The following is a 21,599-nucleotide window of genomic DNA, read 5'->3' as shown; positions in this document are numbered from 1 at the left end:
ATAGTAATGTCAGACCAAAGCTACATTCATATTAACATATAATTAATTTAAATCTCAATTTTAATTTTATTTATAAATATGCTTATTTATATATATTTTCTATTCAGATGTTAGTATTATATTATAAAGAAATTATAAGATCAAAATAATATTATTTTAATAATATAATATTTTAAAACAATATTTCTTAAAATGTCATATAATATTAAAGTATACAATATTGTTTTAATATTTTAATTGAATGACAATAATTGCATTTTAAAAAATATAATAATAGAAGTATAAAAATCTAAACTAAATTAGTACATTGAAAATTATTTATCATTAATAAATCATTGATTATAAACATCTCTTTCAAAAAAAACCTTTTAAAAAGTATTATGATTTTAAAATATATGAAATCCAGCCCCTACAAGAGTGAAAGCGATTTGTCCAATCAAATTAGAGAAAAATATTTTGTAAAAATTATAAAATTAAAAATCATGCATCTATATTGTACACAATTTATTAATTTTATAATAAAACTTAAAAATGATTATTTTAATGGTACGAATGAAAAAAATTTAATCACTACTTAACGCACGAAATCTAAAAGTATCACAATAGTACTTAGCCTACTAACAAGTACTAATAAGTACAAAAAAACTAAAAATATTCATGATATAACATTTGGTTCCTTCCAGGGTTTAGACATGCTGCATCTAGTTGACTAGTTTCTTATCCATTAGGAGTAAACATGAAAGTAATCATTTATGACAACATAAAAATGCAACCATTGTTCTCAAACACCAATGTATTATAAAGATTTGATCTCATTTGAACATGTTGATAAATTTTTTACTAATATCTAGACAAAATCTAAACTATCTTTAGTATTCAACTAAGAGGCATTTTAACTCATTCTTTGAACATGAGCTAGAAACTAATAATTTGTTGTAGCAAATGTGCAACAAAATTGACTCAAATCCTTTGACCCTCATGATTGAAAAGGATAACTAGAAACCCTCAAGAGAAATTAATAGATGTTTCTCAAAATACCCACCCAAAATGACTTGCTTCACAATATCATAAAATTTATTAAAACATGATGAAACCAAATCTCAAACAAACCAAGTTGGTGTGAAGGCGAGTCGTGAGGCGTAGTGTTAGGCTAATGATCCCGGTGCTATGCATCAACTCCGGTTCGAGTCACACTAGGTTTACCACTGTTAGAAAGGTTAATCTTTCCTTGGATGTATTAATTGGGATATTCCAAGGGTCCCTAAATATAGTTTGTCCTCTTGTACACATGTGGAGGACATGTCATTTTTTTGTCCTTTATTCCACATGTAAGGACAACTCTTGTTTATTTCTTTATTTAGTATATCCTCCGTAAGAGGATTGTGACACTTTGCACACACCTATTATGAATGTGGCATTCATAGAAATGGGAGTTACAAATGCAACTCCTCTCTCATCTCTATATAAGAGATGCTCCTCCTTCTTTCTTCTACAAACTCTCTTAGCACTTGATGTTATTGTATTGAGCTACTTTTGCTCCAACACTCTCTCTCTCTCTTCTCTAGGCATTTGCCTTCATTCATAATACTCACAAGGGGTTTTCTTTGCTTTCCCCTTATAAATCTTTGTCTCCATTGTTGAACCATCTTGATGTATGCTCTTGGAGTTTGCTTATCTTATGGTAACATTGTTTCACACTTAACTTACTTGGATTGTTTCTCGTTCCTTGCTCAATATTATCATTTCTTACATGATATCAGAGCTTGGCTATCTAATCCTTGTTTTAAGTTTTGTGTTGAAGGTTGCCATTCATTGGAGCACACCTTATTTGGAGACGTTATTGAGAGAAGAAGTTTGTGTTGTGATTTTAGCTCATTTTTAACATATCTTGTGTATGCAGGTTTCATATTTTTTTAACTAACCCTCTTTGGAAGGCTTGCCACCAAAGGGTTTTCTTGTAAAATTTCAATTATTTTTCTTGTTTTGGAAGGCATGCCGCCAAAACAAGAAGTATTACATGAGTAATGTTTTCAATAAGTCTTTAATTTTCTTACTCCTTTAAAAAAAAATTTCCTACTCTTTAAAAAAATTCTAATATATATTTTTTAATATAATCTATATCTATTTGGAGTATGCTCTTGCATCCATATACATTGCATTTAATTGTTTTTTAATTGCGCATTCAAATTTGTTTGGGCGGACGCGCCACCCGCGCGAAACCCGCACACTGCCGCACGCCACCCGCGCGCCGCCGCAAACTGTCAGCACCATTAGCGCCGCCGTGCACCACCACGTGCACTCAGCGCCGTCGCGCGCTATCAGCGCTGCCGTGCACACCTTGCGCCCAACTCTGCGTCGTCTACCGCGCACATAAACTCCAGTCGACTTTTCTTTTTCAACGCAGAACCACTGCTTTCGCCGCCCCCTTCACACCCAGGGTAAACCCTAAGGCGCGGCCTGCGTCCAAGCCATGCGTCAACCGCCGCCTGCGCAGCCCCGCCACCTGCTCGGCTCCATCCTTATCTGCTTTGATCCATTTTAAAAAAAAAAAAAAAAACTCAGCTGCTTTGGCCACGCGTCATCCTCCACCTGAGCACTGCGCATTTTTTTAAAAATAACTCCACTCTCTTTGCCCACCCTTTCACCGACCCCTTTCTTTAAACTCTTGTTTAATTTATTAAAAAAAACAAAAACCTTACAACGTTTATTATATCACATAGATTTTGTTTATTCATTTTTTGTAAAAAAATAAAAATTTTCATTTTATAATTTTTTTTTTGTTTTCTTTCAAATAAATAATTGCAAAAAAATATATTATTAATTTTATATATATAAAAAAAAAACAAGATTTTTTTTTCTCAATTAATTTGATTCGCAAATTAAGGAATTTTTTTTTAAATTTTTTTTTTTTTCTAATCATGTCAACCTTAATTCCAGAAATAAAACTTAATTATTCTAATTATCATTCTTGGAGAACTCATATCTCATTTATTTTTTGTTTTAAACACCTCTTCGAAATAGCCACTGATCCTTCTCTTGAACCTGGTTCAGTGGCTACCCAAGACGAGAAAGATACTTGGAAATCTAAAAATGAAGAAGCTTTAGGGTTAATTGGTATTTCCATTATTCCAGATTTATATGTGTTAATTGCTCACTATTCTAAGGCTCATGATGCATGGTCCATCTTGAAAACCAAGTATGACAGTGGAGATGAATACCACAAAATACAGTTGCAGGATCAACTTGAAGATCTCAGGTATGCAGATTTTAAAAGTATGGATGAATTTCTATTAAAATTTGATTCTCTTAAAAGTCAAATTATTGCCTTAGGTGTTCAATTAGAGGACATTCGTTTAATTCATCTTATTCTTAAAAAGTGTCTTCCTAGATAGTTTCAACAGTTTATAACTAATATTCATGCACAACTTGCTATTCCTACTTTAACTTCTCAGTTAACTTATGTTATTTTTCAAACTTTATTAAGACAGGAAGAAGCTAAGCTAATTTAGTTTAGTACCCTTAAATCAACTGAACATGCATTTGTGTCTAGAAATTCAAATAATAATTCTCGTTCTAATAATAATAATAATCACCACAAACAATATAATACTAATAATTCCAACAATAAATTTCATAAGAAATATAATAATAATACCAATCATCCTAATAACACTTGTAATACTAATAATCAAAGGAATCATTCCAATTCCAAACCACATTGTTCTTATTGTGGCAAAGATGGTCATATTGTCAATAACTGTTTTAAAAAGAAAAATGATAAAAAACCTATGAATAATAGTAACAATAATCAAAACTCAAATCATAAAAAAGGTAACTCTACTGGTTTTAATTCTCGTCATGCTTTTACTTGTAGCTTTAATCTTTGTAGACCTTTAGAATGGATTGTTGACAGTGGTGCATCACAACATGCCACTTCTCATAAAGAAATTTTTGATTCTTTACAACCTGATATTGCTAACATTCCTATTCAGTTAGCTAATAATCAGACTTGTAAAGTTGAAGGATTAGGTGATGTTACTATTCCTAATGGTAAATTTCATAATGTATTATATGTACCTGACTTGAAAACTAATCTGCTTTCTGTTTCACAGTTATGTCAGGACTATAAAGTTGAATTCTATAAAGATACATGTTATATCATAGATCCTCAAACTCTAAAAGTGATTGCTCATGCTAAAATGGATAATGACAATTTGTTTAAATTCCATGAATTTGCTAGTTCACGATATTCACTACATACTTCTATTGATTTCAATATATGGCATGAGAGACTTGGCCATTTAAATTCTGATTATATTACCTTCATGCAAAAGCATAATATGGTTGATGGCTTGCCTCACATTATTCCTTCCAAGATTGCCTGTACAAGTTGTATGAGTGGTAAGATGCATAGGGAGCCCTTTCCAAGTGGAAAATCATGGCGGGCAACTCATAAGTTGCATCTTGTCCATAGTGACCTATTGGGCCCCATGGAGAATAACTCCATCCAAGGTTCTCGGTATGCACTTACCTTTGTTGATGATTTTTCTAGACGAACTTGTATCTATTTTTTGCATAGAAAGGATCAAGTTCTTGATATATTTATTGAATTTCAGTTATATGTTGAAAGGCAATCTAGTTTTAAACTTAAAATTCTTAGAACTGGTAATGGAAAGGAATATGTGAATAATGCTTTTCATTCTTATTTGAAATCATGTGGAATTAAACACGAGCTTACTATTCCTTATACACCACAACAAAATGGTGTGGCGGAAAGAAAGCATCGGACCATTGTTGAAATGGAAGCATGTTGCATGCTAAGAATCTGCATTATAAATTCTGGGCTGAAGCCATGTTTTGTGCAACTTATATTCTTAATCGGACTCCTACCAAAGCTCTCAAGCTTATCACTCCAGAAGAGGCTTGGTCTGGTAGGAAACCTAATGTACATCATTTATGAATTTTTTGTTCTATTGCTTATGTTCATACTCCTAAATAGAAAAGGCATAAATTAGATGCTAAGTCATATCCTTATATGTCTGTTGGTTATGATGAAAACACTAAAGGTTATCGTGTTTATGATTCCACTACTAACAAAGTTCAAGTTGGTTGAGATGTTTGTATTGCAAAAAATGGAGTCCATGATTGCTCTACTACACATGATGCAGAACTCAGTGGCACTAAAATTGTGCTAGTGGAGGAACAACCTCCTTCTCTTAACCCTACTCCTCCTCTTAATCTTTCAAATCAAGTACCCCCTATTATTTCTGCACCTACAACTCATGATACTCAAGTAGATACTAATGAAACTTTTATTACTAATGATTCTTCCTCTAGTGATAATTCCATTACAACTAAACGTAAACCTAAATGGGCTCAAAACTTAATCAATGAAGGTGATGATTACATTTCTAGATCTAGTGGAATTAAACATAGAAGGATTAATTATTGTAATTATGCTTTGATGACTACTATTATGAATTCTAACGATCCTAAGTCTTTTGATCAAGCTAACTCTCACCCTCATTGGCAAAAAGCCATGCAAGAGGAATATGATTCTTTAATTGCTAATCAAACTTGGGACTTAGTCAAATTACCTCATGGCAAGAATATAGTTTCATGTAAATGGTTATACAAAACAAAATTGAATACTAATAATGAAATTAGTAAATTTAAGGCTAGACTAGTTGCTAGAGGTTTTTCACAAATTGAAGGATTAGACTATAATGAAACTTTTGCTCCTGTTGCTAAGATGCCTACTATAAAATTAGTTCTTGCTTTAGCATCTAAAATGAATTGGCCCATTCATCAAATGGATGTTAAAAGTGCCTTCTTAAATGGTGAGTTACATGAAGAAATCTATATGGCTCAACCTCCTGGATTTGTTAAGAAAGGTAGTGAAAATCTGGTTTGGAAATTGAACAACTCTATTTATGGTCTTAAACAATCACCTAGAGAATGGTATTCTAAAATTAATTCTTTCTTTATTTCTCAAGGTTTTGCTAGAAGTCAGAATGATCCAAATTTGTATATTAAACATACTAATGATGACATTATTATTGTTATTGTTTATGTAGATGATCTAATACTCACTTCTAATTCAGACACTTTGATTTCTGATATCAAATTCCAACTTAAACAGAAATTTCAGATGACTGATTTAGGTATCTTACATTACTTCTTAGGTATGCAAATTTTCCAAACTCCTAAAGGTATCTTTCTTTCTCAAAGCAAGTATGTTTATAATCTTTTAGAAAAATTTAAGATGAATGACTCTAACCATGTTTCAATTCCATGTGAATTAGGAACCAAATTAATGCATGATATGAATACTCCTTTTGTTGATGAAACTTTGTATAGACAGTTGGTAGGAAGTTTAAATTATTTAACTCTTACTAGACCTGATATTTCTTATAGTGTTGGTTTAGTTTCTTGATTTATGTCTAAACCTCAACAAACTCATTTTAAAGTCGCTAAACGCATCTTAAGGTACATTAAAGGAGCTATTAATATGGGATTATTTTATGATGCAAATTCTGAATTTATTTTACATGGCTATACTGATTCCGATCTAGGTGGAGATCCCAATGATGGGAAATCCACTTGTGGTTATTGTTTCTTTGTTGGTTTAGGTGCAATTTCTTGGAAAAGAAAAAAAGAACACTCTATTTCCCTTTGCTCAACTGAAGCTGAATACAAAGGTTGTACCAATGCTGCTAAGGAAGCTTTATGGATTAGAAGACTTCTTGATGATTTGGGTCTACCTCAACAATCACCTACACCTATACATTGTGACAATCAAAGTGCTATTGCCTTGGCAAAGAATCCAGTTTATCATGCATGAACCAAACATATTTCAATTCAACATCACTTCATTCGAGAACAAGTTGAAGACAAGCAAATTATTCTTCTTTATTGTAAAGGAGAAGATCAAGTGGCTGATTTTTTAACCAAACCACTTTCTAAAGAGAGATTTCAGTTCCATTGTAAACATTTGGGTTTACAACCTGTTGATGTAAGCTCCTCAAGTAAAGATTAAGGGGGGGTGTTAGAAAGGTTAATCTTTCCTTGGATGTATTAATTGGGATATTCCAAGGGTCCCTAAATATAGTTTGTCCTCTTGTACACATGTGGAGGACATGTCATTGTTTTGTCCTTTATTCCACATGTAAGGACAACTCTTGTTTATTTCTTTATTTAGTATATCCTCCTTAAGAGGATTGTGACACTTTGCACACACCTATTATGAATGTGGCATTCATAGAAATGGGAGTTACAAATGCAACTCCTCTCTCATCTCTATATAAGAGATGCTCCTCCTTCTTTCCTCTACACACTCTCTTAGCACTTGATGTTATTGTATTGAGCTACTTTTGCTCCAACACTCTCTCTCTCTCTCCTCTAGGCATTTTCCTTCATTCATAATACTCACAAGGGGTTTTCTTTGCTTTCCCCTTATAAATCCTTTTCTCCATTGTTGAACCATCTTGGTGTATGCTCTTGGAGTTTTCTTATCTTATGGTAACATTGTTTCACACTTAACTTACTTGGATTGTTTCTTGTTCCTTGCTCAATATTATCGTTTCTTACAACCACAAACCCTTTTAAGGGTGAGTGAGTAGCCGAGTTGGTGTGAAGGCGAGTCGTGCGGCGTAGTGTTAGGCTAATGATCCCGGTGCTACGCATCAACTCCGGTTCGAGTCACACTAGGTTTACCACAAACCCTTTTAAGGGTGAGTGAGTAGCCAAGTTGGTGTGAAGGCGAGTCGTGAGGCGTAGTGTTAGGCTAATGATCTCGGTGCTACGCATCAACTCCGGTTCGAGTCACACTAGGTTTACCACAAACCCTTTTAAGGGTGAGTGAGTAGCCGAGTTGGTGTGAAGGCGAGTCGTGAGGCGTCGTGTTAGGCTAATGATCCCGGTGCTACGCATCAACTCCGGTTCGAGTCACACTAGGTTTACCACAAACCCTTTTAAGGGTGAGTGAGTAGCCGAGTTGGTGTGAAGGCGAGTCGTGAGGCGTAGTGTTAGGCTAATGATCCCGGTGCTACGCATCAACTCCGGTTCGAGTCACACTAGGTTTACCACAAACCCTTTAAGCCAATAGTGGCATGTTGTGATGGTTAAGATGTTGTGTTGTTATCCTTGCCATCAAGGTTCAAATATCATGGGGATGAGGTCCCCCATTTGTGGCCTCACTGGTTCATAGCTCCAGGTCAAAGCGTTTACCCCTCTTAAAATAAAACTCTCAACATAGATTGTACAAACAATGCGTAAACTAAAAAAAACAAGTTGTTAGCCTTGACCAGATCTAGACCATCAAAGGTTCAATGCCTAAACAAAAGAAAAGATAAACCCATATTTGAACTAAATGAAACACATATCTCATACTCCTGAATCTGCTATGCATACTTATCTTTTCCTAGCTGAAAAACACCGCCTAGGGGAAAAGCCCTAGTAGTTTCCCAGACTAAATTCACAGACCTAGATCTCCTAGATCTTAAGTTGAATTATGTTGATTGTTTTGGTGTACCTTCATACGTGAATCAAGAGCTTAACACTAATATTTTGACCTTTTGACATTTATAGATCTCTCTATAGAAGTCATAGAGTGGGAAGCAGTAAAAAAGTGTCATTTTAAAACACTCACCAAATATCCATTATGTTCGCCCCCCCCTCCCTCACCCAATAGTTGCTAACCAAAAATCACAAATTTTTGTGGCTAAATATCTCGATAGTCATTATGAAATATCTCAATAGTGGTGCACAAATTGGTCAATCACCAACCAAAAGAGTTAAAATCTAATGAACTATTACTACATGTGTGATTGACTATTGAAGGTATCTATGACAAAACTTATAGGAGTTGGATCTCTTTCCTTATCATCTAAAAGTAATATTTTTCTTCCCTCAGTATGAACTGTGTTATATAAGCAACCTTCTAGTGTTAATATTGGACCAACTCCCTATGAGGGGTTAGATTTCTTCCTTTACTCTTCCCTTACTCATGAAATATGATATCTTTCTATAATTAGTTTTCTTCTCTCCCTTCATATGATCTCCTACTAATATTAGCACCATGTGGGTCATATGATATGCTAATCTGACCATGTGTTCCTACTCACCCATACCCATATGAGGGGTTCAATATGTTCCCTTACTCTTCGAATACGATCCCTTTCTACAGTTAGTTTTGCTCCCTTCATATGAACTGCTAAAATAACCATGTGTGCCTAATTCCTCCCTCTTGCTCATCATATGCAATCTCGTTCTATAATTAGTTTTTCTCCCATTATATGATCTGCTGCTAAAATCACCATTTGTACCACCTAGTTCCTCCCTCCATATGATCTGCTAATATGATCATGTGCTCCTAGTCACCCAGTTTTGTGGCCTACCACGTCACCCATTTAATTTCCTCCCTTCATATGAAGGAATGCTAATATCACCATGTGTGCCTAGTCACCCATTTTGGTGGCCTAGCACGTTACCCATGTAATTTTCTCTCATCATATGAAAGGCATATGATCTGCTGCTAATATCACCATATGTGCCTAGTTCCGAGTTCTTCCCTCCATATAATTCACTAATATGACCATGTGTGTCTAGCCACCCATTTTGGGGACGATCACTCATGTAATTCAGGGTTTATTTGGCTCCTGGAATTTGATATTCTAAAATATAATATTCTAGATCTGCTATTCTGAAATTTGTTATTTTAGATTTGTTATTCCAAATCTATTAGTTTATACAAAATCAAAATTGGAAATTCAAACTAGGCAATCAAAACACTCGAGATTGCAATCCACTGGTGAACGATTCCGATTTATTATTTAAAGCGAGCACGCCAATTTCTGCTCAAAGCACTGTCTGAGGATTCTGATTTCCGTAGGAAATGCAGTGTTTGTTTTAAAACTGTCAACTCTTTAAAATCTTGTATTTCTGCAACTGGATTCTATATTAAAAGCAACATTGTTATCAATTACAATTGCAAAGCATATGGATTTGTATTATATGAACATAGATCTCACAAATCTAGATACAAAATGTAATAGCATCCCCAATTTGGACAAACGATTATCAAGCTCAGAAGGAAACGATATTACAGAAGGGACTTGTTATTGTTCCGAGATACGATATTGCAGAGAAATTATGCAAAATTACTCATCAGACTGTTCAAAAAAATTATTGACAGATTAACACTGTTAAAGGACACTTGAATTTTACAATCGGGTTTTTGCAACCTAGGACCATTAAACAAAATACAACTCAAATTGAAGATTGTCAAACCTCATATGAACGTGCTTGCAGTTGGTGTTATACATGTGCAGATATGAATTATGAAAGCCAAGAAAAAGGTGATGATGGGCATCAATGAATGGTGACACTGATCAAAGAATAGCTTGGTACAACATCTGCATCTCCAATAATCTGCCCCACCTTCCATTTCTTTCTGGTACAACATCTGAATCTCCAAAAATCCTTAGATTCAAAACAAGAGAAAAGGATGAGATGGAATTTAGTTAGATAAATATAAAGTAGATTAAATGAAAGTAGACTAAATAATAGACAAGAAATCATTATATCATTTAATTAATAAATAAGAAAATAAGACATTAAATAATCAAATAGTTATAAATTTTTTTTAAAAAAATTTATGAATAGTCATTTTCAATTAATAAAATTTACTAACATTACAATTCAGGGGCCGGGGTATACAGGATCACCCCACGAATGAGTTCAAACGGCCGAAATTAGAATAAGCAACATGGCCTCAGCCAGAAACTATAAACTAACACTTTTAACAACCTCAGGCTGCTAAGACAGTACCAGCAAGTTATAAATTTTGATTATCTACATGATAGTAATATAGAAATTAATCAGACCAATTTGAAGTTAGTACTGAGCAACATATATCTATATTACTAATTTCGAAATTGAAAAATTCTCATAATACATTATCCAATTTCTATAATTAATTATTATATTCATTTAACCTAATTTTAATAAAATAAGAAAAGAGAAAGTTACACATAGATTTCATTAGATTATATACTCAATGATTTTTATTTAAAGCTTTCATATTGAAAATTTATTCCCAACTTTTGACAAAGCTAACCCAACTATTTCTACCGATTCCCTTTACTTTATCAAGGAAATGTTTTTCTATGTCGATTGAAAGAAACAATGAAAAAATAAAAACATTTTAAATAGATGATAGACCAAACGCACTTTGGAATCGTTTATGATATTTTAAAACATTAGGAATCGTTTAGCCTTCACATTATCTTTATCTGTAATTCTCTCCAATCACGCAATCTTCTCATTAGAATATAGTTTCCTTTCTCTCCCAACGGCTAACAAGTAATATTGTATAACATGAATTGTGATCTTCTTTCTCCTTTGAAATATATTAAGCTCATCATACAAAATCCATTTCAATAAATAGATTAAATCCAAGATGAATGTTTAGATCGAGAAGCGATGAGAAGCGCTGGTTGCCGGCTGGGCTAGGGCTCTTTCCCTAGCCTGTTATTGTTGTTTGATCTCTATTATTTTTTCCTGTTCTGTTTGGATTGCCGGCTGCTGGACATAGTTTGTGTGGGTGTTTTTGGTAATCTTCTGCAGTTGATTTTGGATTGGGGTTTTTATTGTTTGCATGGCAGGGCCTGGGATTTCTTCTGCATTGGTGAGAATAGATGGTTCTTCTCCAACTATGCATGCAATGCGATCTGAATCATTTTATTCAGGAGAGAGCTCCAAGTTGAAAAAAGTTAATATTTGTTTTCCGCGTAGCCATGATTGCCCTGTTTTGGTTATTCCTCCAGTGGCTGTAATGGAGGACATTGAATATTGGACCAAGCATGCTTTGATATGCAAATTTTTTGGCACCCGGATTTCCCTATCCGCTCTTGAGGCATGGATTTGCCACTCATGGCAGGTGGAAGGCAATATGGAGATTATGTTGGTAGGGAATAGTTACCTTTTTATTGTATTCTCTTGCATGTCTGATCGTGATCATGTTTTTGAAGGAGGCCCTTATTTCTACAACCATGTCGGGTTATTTGTCAAACCTTGGCATTCAGAATTTAATTCTGCTGAGGATCTCCCTTCAACAGTGCCAGTTTGGGTTCGCTTGCCTCGCCTTCCCTTGAAATTTTGGCATGAAGACATCCTCCGAAAAATTGCTGCTTTTTTGGGGAAGCCAACTATGATTACACATCAATCCCTTGATAAAAAGGTTATTTCTTATGCTAGAATTTGTGTTGAAATTAATTTGAATAACCCATTACCAGATTCTTTGGAAATTTGTCTTAGGGCTTCTTCTTGGGTGCAACAATTAGATTATGAATCCTTTCCTTTCAATTGTCAGATTTGTCATGAGTATGGTCATTTATAGTGTTAGTGTCCCCATAACTTGACTTCCAAAGGAGTGGATGGTTCTACAGCTAGCAATGGTGGTTTGGCAGATACTACAAGGAAAGGACAATCTTAGATGGCTAATACTACCAAGGGGATGAATCCGCAAGATGCTATAGGTAAGGGTAAGGCTCAAATGCAGGATAAGGATGGCTTTACCCATGCTCACCCACGAGCTAAGGGGTATGGTCAGAAGAGGCCTTTGAAATAAAGATTATCTGATTTAGGTTTTAATCGCTTTGAGGTGCTAGATAGTATGGTTCTAGAGGAGGGTATTCCTCCTCCTATCTCTTCTGATCTAGTTTGCCCAGATGAGGGATTTGTTCCTAATGATGCTTGTGGGGCATCCCAAGTTGTAGTATACTAGAACTGTGAGGTCCCTGTAGCTCCTGCGACAGAGGCTCTGGTGACTCCTGTAGTGTTGGAGGATAATGATGTTGTTCTGACTGACCTGGTTAAGGATGTGCTACCATCAGGTAAGGGCAAGGGATCTCCTCTCCCCTTGGGGTTGATGCCTAGACCCTTTAAGCAGGTTTCTTTTACTCCCCCTCTGAGAAGTGGGCGCAAAACAAACCAAGAGAAGATTAAACTCACAAGAGATATATTGATTGAGTCTAGTTCAGTGAAAGCTTTGGATTCTCTTTTTCCCAATTCTACCCAATGATGATTATTCTCTCATGGAATGTTAGGGGGTTGAATAGCATCCCTAGACAAAAGACTATTCATTACTTGGTGGTTGATCATAGTCCTAATTTTTTTGTATCGAAGAGACTAAGCTCTCTGTGGAGCCTATGGTCCAACATGCCTCTAGTATTTGGTCTCGTGGCCAATGCTGGTGTGTTGGCGCAACAGGCAATGCTGGTGGTTTAGCTATATTTTGGGATCCACAAAAAATTTCTCCCCTTGGTTGGGTGTCTTCTCGCTCAACTCTCTCTATGGTAGCTTCTGCTCTAGACTCAAGAAAGGTAATCATGGTTACTAATGTGTATGCACCTTTTGATCTTGTGGGAAAAGAGGAAATTTGGAACCATATTCAATATGTTAGAAATTGTCACCCTTATCATCCTTGGGTGTTAGTAGGGGACTTCAATTCAGTTTTAAGTCTGGAGGAGAAGCAAGGTGGTTTGGCTAGACTGGGGCCTTCTTCTGCTCTTCTTCAGCAACACATATCTCTTTTGCATCTCTCTGATGTTAAGCCTTCTAATGGTCTATTTACTTGGAATAATCGAAGGACTGAAGCTGCTGCTATCTTAGAACGTCTAGACAGATTTCTTGTTTCTTGCTTCTAGGTTAGTGGCACTCTTACTCTCTCTTTGGAAATCCTTGATTGGAGGGGTTCGGATCATTGGCCAATCAAATTTTCTACCATTGGGGCTTGTGTTCCAAAGCATCCTCCTATTAAGTTCTAATTGATGTGGCTTCGTGACTCCTCTCTTTGTGATTTTGTTTTATGTTGGTGGAAAGATGGTGCTCCTACATATGGTACTGCAATGTACTCATTCTCTAAAAGGCTTCAATATGTTAAAAGGCAGCTCAAGATATGGAATAGGTAATGCTTTGGGAACCTTCACTTTATGAAGAGGCTTGCTCAAGAAGATCTTGATGTCATCACAAGGGAGATTAGAGATCAAGCTTTCTCAAAGGATCTTGGAAGTGTTGAATCCCTTGCTTCTAGAGCTCTAGAAGAATGCAAAGTTCAAGAGCAAATTTTTTGGAAGCAAAAGACTAGAGTTGATTGGCTCCAGGAAGGTGATCGGAACACTGCCTTTTTCCATAAAATAGTGCAATCTTGTTGGAATCAGAGCAATATCTCTTCTTTGGTTAATTCTCAAGGTATCCATCTGAATTCCTTGCCAACTTTGTTCCAGGAGGCTACTTGGTACTTTTCTACCCTCTTCTCTAAGGACTCTCCTCTTGCTGATAATGAAGAAAATATTCTTTTGTCTTGTATTCCTTCCCTTACCACTCAGGAAATGAATGATTATTTCATGCGTCCAATATCTTTGGAAGAGCTGGAGGAGGTGGTCTTTGGCATGCCTAAGGGGAAGGCTCTTGGTCCTGATGGCTTTCCAATTGAGTTCTTTCAGAAATTTTGGGACATCATTAATCATAATTTGTTGGAGGTGGTTAAGGAATCCTATTCTAGCAAGCAGATGCTTCGGGATTTGAATTCTACATTCTTGACTCTTATTCCTAAGAGAGAGGGTGCTAATCAATTGGAGTTTTTTAGACCAATTGTCTTATGTAATGTGGTTAACAAAGTTATTACTAAGTTGATTGCTGAGAGAATTAAAAAGTGGCTTCCCATTATTATCTTAGAAGAACAAGGTGGTTTTGCTGCTGGCAGACAAATTTGGGATGGGGTGGTTATTGCTATTGAGGCTATTCACTCTATGGCTACTTCACGGGAGAGATCAATGTTTGTTAATCTGGATATGGCTAAGGCCTATGATAGAGTTAAATGGAGTTTCCTAAGGAGTATTCTTCTTTCTTTTGGATTTAGCCCTAACTGGGTGAGTTGGCCTATGAGTTGTGTTACTTCTGCCTCTTTTTTTGTTCTTATTAATGGTCAACCTTCTTAGCTATTTGGTGCCTCTAGAGGCCTCCGCCAAGGTGACCCTCTCTCCCCATATCTATTCATCATCATGGCTGAAGGCTTGGGAATATTCATTAAGTATCAGGTGTCCCAAAATTCTATTCAGGGATGGAGGTGGGGTAATGGCTTACCTTCTCTTTCCCATCTTCAATTTGTTGATGATTTTGCTCTTGCGGGTCATGCTAGGATCAAGGAAGCTGAAGCCTTTTGACATGCTTTGGACATTTATTTGGAAGCTTCAAGCCAAAAAGTTAATGAGCACAAATATTCCATTTACTTTTTTAATACTCCTGATTCTATTCAGCACAGGATTGTTGGTATCCTGTGGTTTTTGATTGGATCACTTCCTTTGACTTATCTTAGCATTCCTATTGCTATTTCTAGGTAGCCACATCTCTTCTGGAAAAATTTGATTACCAAGCTTCAGGATAAGGTTAATCATTGGACTTATAGATGGCTTTCTACTGCTGCCCGGGTTACTCTTCTTCAAGCTATTATCCAAGCTCTTCCTACTTATAGAAGCATGGTTCAAGCTGCTCCTATTTACTTTCTCAAGGAGTTTGATGCTCTTTCTTAGCAATTTCTTTGGAGTGGTAATTTGTGTAGTACTAAATGGAGCTTGATTAGTTGGGCAACTATTTGTAGGCCTAAAAAGGAGGGTGGTCTTGGTCTTCAATCTGCTCTCTTGAGTAGTCAAGCTTTGGCTGTTAAAATTTATTGGCGATGGTGCTCTGGACAACATCAACTTTGGGCTCATATTATCACTCATAAATATTTTCATGGTGCTGATCCTTGTTCTATTTCTACACTTCCTCTTGAAGGTTGTGGCTCAATGGTTTGGCATACTTTGATGATAGGTGTGGTGTTAGTTAAGAGGGGTCTATTCTGGATATGTAAAGGTGGTTTTCAATCTTGTTTTGGTCTGATGCTTGGGATGGATTTCCTTCCATTTTATCCATGTACCCTCATCTTCAGTCTCTTTGTGACTCTTTTCATGTTGTTGGATGGGATAAAGTGGCTCATTACAAGACTCCTTTTCAATTGGGACCTATTTTTGGTTACAGATGGAAGCATTCTTCTGATTGGCCTCCTGGAGGTACAGACTTGGATCGTCAGGAGCTTTCTTAGATTCTGGCCTCTAGAGAGTGTTCCTCTTTGCTAGGTCCTGATGTTTTGGCTTGGGGAGGTGCCTTGTCTAGTAAATATCATGTCTCTGCTAGGTATCAGGAGATAACTAGACAATTATTTGGGGATGCTAAGGTCCCTTGGTGGAAGCAAGTTTGGAATAAAGTTTATTGGTCCAAGTGCAATTTTTTCATGTGGCTAGTGGCTCACAACCACTGTCTTACATGGGATAATCTTTGTAAATGTGGACTTCAGGGCCCCTCTTATTGTGTTTTGTGTGGTAATGGGGAGGAGTCTGTCTCCCATCTGTTCTTCGATTGCTCCTATTCTATTCAGCTGTGGAACCTTTGGTGGAGTGCTTGGGGTTGCTCTTGTAGGCATGCTTCCTCTTTGCCTGAGTTCTAGGTCTGCTTGGGAAGTGCTCCCTCCAAGTCTTCTCCTCTCCATGTTGCTTGGATTGCTGGCCCTTCATTCATGCTTTGGCATATCTGGTTGGAGAGGAATCATCAAATATTCCAAGATGTTCGGCTAGATGTTTTGCATCTTTGGTGGAAGATCTCACATTCTCTTCAGGAAACTATTCATGTGAATTATGAGCTAGATGGGGGTATGGATCCAGTTGATCTTGCTATATGAAATTGCCTCAATTTTCATCTTCAAGATGGGGTTGTAGCTCAAAGGTTTCCTTCTATTTCTAGGAAGCTTCAACATTAGAGGAAGGATCGGGTAAATCGGGATGGGCATTGGACTCCTCCTCCTTATGGAGTTCTAAAAATTAACACTGATGGTTCTTCCCGAGGGAATCCAGGCCCTGCTGGTATTGGGGGAGTGGCTCTTTGTAGTTTTGGTGATGTTAAATTATTTTTCTCAGTTCATAAGGGTGATTTCACTAACAATCTCATGGAAGCTCAAGCTATTTTATATGCTGTGGAATAGTGTTCCTTGTGGGGATGGTGTAAGATTATCTGTGAGTCTGATTCCTAGGTGGTGGTGAACTTTCTTTCTTCGCAGGAGCTTGACAATCTTAGTTGGCAGCTGGCCACTTTTGTTAATCAGATTATTCTCTTCTCTACCTCTTTTCAATCCATTAGGTTCATGTATATTCCTTGTGAATGGAACAAAGGTGCTGATTGTTTAGCCAAATGGGCTTCTAGTCATGATCTAGATCAGAATATTATGGATAGGAGGCAACTTTCCTTTCAGATGGTGCAAGAATTTGATGATCTTGTTGCTTAGGATTGAGCTCCTTGTTGAGCTCTCCTTGTTGTATTCCTTTTTGTCTTAACAAATTTTTACCCCTCTTTTTCCATTTCAATATATTATTCCATCTCCACTACATTTTGTCTATACTATCGTAAAGGAAATGAGTTCATGGATAAAAGAAATTGAGGAATATGCATTTATCTTGCATATAACCAAGTTACTACCCAAGAAGTTAGTAATATTTAAGTTAAATGGCCATGTTGTCTTCAATTTATATATCGATTGTTGTGCTCAAATAGCTAAGCCTAGGATCGGCTAGAGGTTAGAACAACTATTCTTAAAGAAGAATTGAGTAAGTCAGTTTTGACTATTTAGTATTTTTAATCTAGGAATGGAACCTTAATGTATGATGTTTAAGCCATCCGCACTACATCTAGATGTTCCATTCTTCCACTCATGCTATTTATTTGATGGACTTAAATATGATATATGATATGTCTATAACTTGGATTTAATTGAAAGACATCCTTTTACTAAAAGGTAGATATAGATGTTTCAATTCTTCCACTCATACTATAAATAGGTATTTAATTGGCTCATATATGATATTTCTATAGCTTGTCTTTATATATGAAAGACATCCTTTTAATTGTCAACATGTTCATCTCCTCCTATAGTTTTGACTTGAAAATAGTTCTGTACTAAAAGTAACTAATCTAGCAATAGGATGATTCAATTTTCATTTATATATGATTCTTAACTACAAGAATTTTTGTATAAGTATATTTTTCATAGCAAGCTTTAACTAAAGAATTCAATTCTAGAGCAGCAGAAGTTAAATAATTTATCAGAATGTGGGAATGGCTATTAAAATGGAAAACGTAATGATGAGTTACACTACACTATCATCTGTTTGTTTTTTTAAATATTAGTGATAAAAATAAAAATTTATTATTAATTTAGGGATTTTATCAAAACTTTTCAAAGTGTTAATTTTGGTTTTTTTTTTTATAAATGATAAATTTCTTAATCTTGTTGGAAAATGAGTCTTGTTGGAACTAGTGAATGGAAGTAGCTGGCTATTATTGGATGTTAAGTATGTTCCTCAACTTAAGACATAGTTCAATTTCAAAGATAATTCAATTATCTGTTAAGGATATAATGTAAGGTTTGAATCCAATAAATGGAAGATGCCGAAAGGATGTCTAATGATTGCAAAAGGAAACAAGAGCTCTATCGAGGTAGAGTCCCTGCCTTTTGATAAAAAGAGTTATAGATTTTGAATATTTAATATTTATTTAATATAATAATTTAAGTCTAAAAATTTAAGTATTTGAAATTTGAAGTATATTGTTTCTTGTATTTGAAGCATTTATTAAAATTTTAAATAAATTGACATTTAATCTTAAGTACAATTTTGTTAATGACAAATTATGAGTCTTTTGCATTCATAATACTTTAATGAATTAATTTTATTTATTTTAAAATATATAAATTCAAAATTCAAAATTGTTGTTAAGTTTAAATTTCTTTTTGAATTTGTAAAATGTCATAAAGTTTTATGTGTATAAAATATCATCATTTTTTATATCTTACTAAAATTTATGGAGGACATTGATTATTGGACCAAGCATGCTTTGATATGCAAATTTCTTGGAATCCGAATTTCCCTATTCGCTCTTGAGGCATGGATCCACCGCTCATGGCAGGTGGAAGGTGATATGGAGATTATGTTGGCAGGGAATAGTTATTTTTTTGTTGTATTCTCTTGCATGTCTGATCGAGATCGTGTTTTTGAAGGAGGCCCTTATTTCTACAACCATGTGGGGTTATTTGTCAAACCTTGGCATTCAGGTTTTAATTCTGCTGAGGATCTCCCTTCAACAATGTCAGTTTGGGTTCGCTTGCCTCATCTTCCCTTGGAATTTTGGCGTGAAGACATCCTTTGACAAATTGCTTCTTTGTTGGAGAAGCCGGCTGCGATCGCACATCAATCCCTTGATAAAAAGGTTATTTCTTATGTTAGAATTTGTGTTGAAATTAATTTGAATAACCCATTACCAGATTCTTTGGAAATTTGTATGGGGATTTTTCTTGGGTGCAGGAGTTAGATTATGAATCTCTCCCTTTCCGTTGCCGGATTTGTCATGAGTATGGTCATTTACTGTGTCAGTGCCCCTGTAACTCAAGTTTCAAAGGAGTGGATGGTTCTACAACTGGCAATACTGGTGGTTTGGCAGATACTACAGGGAAAGGACAATCTCAAATGGCTAATACTACCAAGGGGATGAATCCGCAAGATGCTACAGGTAAGGGTAAGGCTCAAATGTAGGATAAGGATGGATTTACCCCTGTTAGCCCTCGTGCTAAGGGCCATGGTCAAAAGAGGCCTTTGAAAGAAAGATTATCTGATTCAAGTTTTAACCACTTTGAGGTGTTGGATAGTATGGATCTAGAGGAGGGTATTCCTCCTCCTATCTCTTCTGATCCAGTTTTCCCAGATGAGAGATCTGTTCCTAATGATTCTTGTGGGGCATCCCAAGTTGTAGTATATCAGAACTGTGAGGGCCCTGTAGCTCCTATGACAGAGGCTCTAGTGACTCCTGCAGTGTTGGAGGATAATTATGTTGTTTTAGTTAACTTGGTTAAGGATGTGCTACCATCAGGTAAGGGCAAGGTTTCTCCTCTCCCCTTGGGGTTGATGTCTCAACCCTTTAAGCAGGCTTCTTCTACTCCTCTAAGGAGTGGGTGCAAAAAAGACCAAGAGAAGATTAAACTCATAGGCGATATATTGATTGGGTCTGGTTCAGTGAAACCTTTGGATTCTCATTTTCCCAATTCTACCCAATGATGATTATTCTCTCATGGAATGTAAGGGGGTTGAATAGCATCCCTAGACAAAAGGCTATTCATAACTTGGTGGTTGATCATAGCCCTAATGCTTTTTGTATCCAAGAGACTAAGCTCTCTGTGGAGTCTATGGTCCAACATGCCTCTAGTATTTGGTCTCGTGGCCAACACCAGTGTGTTGGGGCAACAGGCAGTGTGGGTGGTTTAGCTATATTTTGGGATCATCAAAAAATTTCTCCTCTTGGCTGGATGTCTTCTTGCTCAGCTCTCTCTATGGTAGCTTCTGCTCTAGACTCAGGAGAGGTAATCATGGTTACTAATGTGTATGCACCTATTGATCTTGTGAGAGAGGAGGAACTTTGGGAACATATTCAATATGTTAGAAATTGTCATCCTTATCATCCTTGGGTGTTAGTAAGGGACTTCAATTTAGTTTTAAGTCTGGAGGAGAAGCATAGTGGTTTGGCTAGATTGGGGCCTTCTTCTGCTCTTCTTCGACAACATATATCTCTTTTGCATCTCTCTAATGTTAAGCCTTCTAATGGTCTCTATACCTAGAATAATCGCAGGACTACTGTTGCTACTATCTAAGAACGTCTGGATAGATTTCTTGTTTCTTGCTTCTGGGTTAGTGGCACCCTTACTATCTCTTCAAAAATCCTTGATTGGAGGGGTTTAGATTGTTGGCCAATCAAATTTTCCACTATAGGGGCTTATGTTCCGAAGCATCCTCCTTTCAAGTTCCAGTTGATGTGGCTTCAGGACTCATCTCTTCATGATTGTGTTTTCTGTTGGTGGAATGATGGTGCTCCTGCATATGGTACTGCAATGTTCTCATTTTCTAAAAGGCTTCAATATGTTAAAAGGTATCTCAAGATATGGAATAGGGAATGGTTTGGGAACCTTCACTTTATGAAGAGGCTTGCTCAAGAAGATCTTGATGTCATCACAAGGGAGATTAGAGATCGAGGTTTCTCAGAGGCTCTTGGCAAGGTTGAATCCCTTGCTTCTAGAGCTTTAGAAGAATGGGAACTTCGAGAGGAAATTTTTTGGAAGCAAAAGGCTAGAGTTGATTGGCTCTAGGAAGGTGATCATAACACTGTCCTTTTCCATAAAACAGTGCAATCTCACCAGAATCAGAGCACTATCTCTTCTTTGGTTAATTCTCTAGGTATCCAACTGAATTCCTTGCCAGCGCTTTTGTAGGAGGATATTTGGTACTTCTCTACCCTCTTCTCTGAGGACTCTCCTCCTGCTGATAATGAAGAAAATCTTATTTTGTCCTGTATTCCTTCCCTTATCACTCAAGAAATGAATGTTTATCTCATGCGTCCTATTTCTTTGGAAGAGCTGGAGGTGGTGGTCTTTGGCATGCCTAAGGGGAAGGCTCCTAGTCCTGATGGCT

Source organism: Cupressus sempervirens, chromosome 11, assembly GCF_028749045.1.
Source record: "Cupressus sempervirens isolate cs-2001-9-10 chromosome 11, ASM2874904v1, whole genome shotgun sequence".
Classification (NCBI taxonomy): Eukaryota; Viridiplantae; Streptophyta; class Pinopsida; order Cupressales; family Cupressaceae; genus Cupressus; species Cupressus sempervirens.
This window is presented reverse-complemented; position numbering follows the sequence as displayed.